We start from the raw sequence: 2,136 nt of genomic DNA on the forward strand, positions 1-2,136 counted from the left end.
CGCCGGGCGCCCGCTGCGCCCGCGCCAGCAGCGCCAGCCCGCAGCCCAGCATGGCCCACAGCTCCCAGAAGCCGCGCCGCATGGCGGCCCGCTGCCCCAGCGGCTCGCTAGCGAGGCGGCGCGGCCCGCTGCCGGCCGCAGAGCGCTTCCTCACCCCGCCGCGGCTTCCCGAGGCCTCCCGCGAGCGCTAACGCTGCCCAGGGGGGGGGGGGGGGGGCGCGGGGAGGCCCCCCGCCGGCGCCCGACCCGCTTGGGAAACTCGGAGCAGGAGAAGGAGCCCCGTCCGGATCTCGCCGGGCGTCCGCAGGAGCAGGGAGGGGGGCTCACATCGCGGCGGCGGCGGCGGCCCCGGCTGGGATGTCCCGTCCTGCGGCGCGCTGGCGCTGGCTCGCTCCCTCGCGCGCGCCGAGCCGGATGGATTCGCTCCCGAGCTGAATGAATAAGCAAGAGGCTGCGAGAAAGTTTTGGAGGGTTTCGGGACAGCTCGTGCGCCTCGCCTCCGCTGGGTCCTAGAGACCACCACCGGCTTCCTCTCGCCCCGAGCGAGCGCGCGCGTGCACGCACGCACCCGTGCACGCACGCTGCACCGCTCCCGCGCCCCCGGTTTTAAGCCAGGAGACGCCGCTCCCACCGCCTGAGTCCCCGGCACCCGCAAAACCCCGTGCCGCGGGTCCCCGAGCCCGGCAGCCGCCGCTCTTTCCGGATGGCAGCCAAGCCTGGCGCGTTGGGTGACCGTGTTGCTCCGTCCAGGCAGGACGAGGGAGAGGTGGCCACAGCCTCAGGAAACCGCTCCGAAATCAGCCCCCTCTYGTCTATCTCCTGGCTCAGTAACGAGTCCAGGTTTAATCATCGTTTCTACCCTGGAGCACACGGCCTGTTTTCAAACAGGTCTTAAGTTCTCCGGTTGCCCCCAAAGGGTTTGGAATAAGAGCAATCAAAAAAAAAAGAAAGACAAAAAAAAAAAAGCAGGAAGAAAGGAAAAAAAAAAAAAAAAAAAAAAAAAAAAAAAAAAAAAAAAAAAAAGGAGAAAAAGGAAAAAAGAAAAGCCCTCTCTCCACCCCCCTCCCCAAAAGCACAAACTAAACCAAACCGGGACAGTCCGGGCTGCAAAGCAGTCCCCGAGTTTAAAACGTTGGAATCGTTTCAAGGCAGGATCAGAAGCTGACATTCCTTTTCTTGTTTGTTTGTTTGTTTGTAACTGGAATGAAATACGCCTTCAAAATTTTAGGTTAAACCCCTCAGAAGTGGGAATTGTATGTAAAACACCGCAAAAAGCCCCTGAAACAGAGGCCGGACTTGCGAAAAGAGGTGGTAGCTCTGTGTCTTCCTGCCCAGCGATACAGCCCTGCGGTCAGAAGGCCCCTGTCCGGTTATCTAGAGGTGCTTCTGATGGACGCAGCCTCACACCGGCTGACCAGACCGGCCTCACCAAGATCCCCGCGGAGAGCCGCRTGGGATAACCACCGCGCTTCGGAAAAGGGGCGCAGGAGGGCCGCAAAAAGCCGGGACTGGCTTTTCCCGGTGCAGCCCAGGGCTGAGCCCCATTGCCGTGTTGTCCGTGCTGATGTCAGGCCTCTGGCATTGCCCCTTCCATCMCCCCCCGCCTTGGGGCAGGGCGTGATTTTGGGAATTGTCCCAGGCCAAGCCATGTCCTGCAAGGCACCTTACCCGCCAAGCGAGAAAATCCCGCGTTGGAGCCTCTTCCCGAGAAGGTGGGGACGTTCCTGGGAAGCGTCGCTAAGGGCTCTGTGCAAAAGCTCTTCTTTCAACAGGCGCCTCTTGCTTAAAGAGGCAAACTCCCCCAGGAGAGGGCTTCCACTCCCAAATTTCTCACAATTTGGGGACCTTTTCCTTGAGGTCATTTCCAAAACGCGTGCAGATTTTGCATACGACACTTCTAAGAAACTCCAGAGCTCTYGGGAATGGAAGGGAACATTTCGGAGAATTCACCCGGGTGGCGACGCCGCTTAAAATATTAAACAAAAGAGTGGGATTAAAAGAACAAGGGCTCCGGCCCTCGTGCCTCGTCACCTTCCCCAGACGAAGGGCCTGTTTAAACGGAGCCGCCGGGGATAACYGCACCGTTGCCTTGGGGATGGGTCGGCTGGCGAGCTCGAGCCTGGGACGCCCGGGTCC

Source organism: Rhea americana, unplaced genomic scaffold (genome assembly GCF_003343005.1).
Source record: "Rhea americana isolate MKP2758 unplaced genomic scaffold, rheAme1 scaffold_201, whole genome shotgun sequence".
Taxonomy (NCBI): Eukaryota; Metazoa; Chordata; class Aves; order Rheiformes; family Rheidae; genus Rhea; species Rhea americana.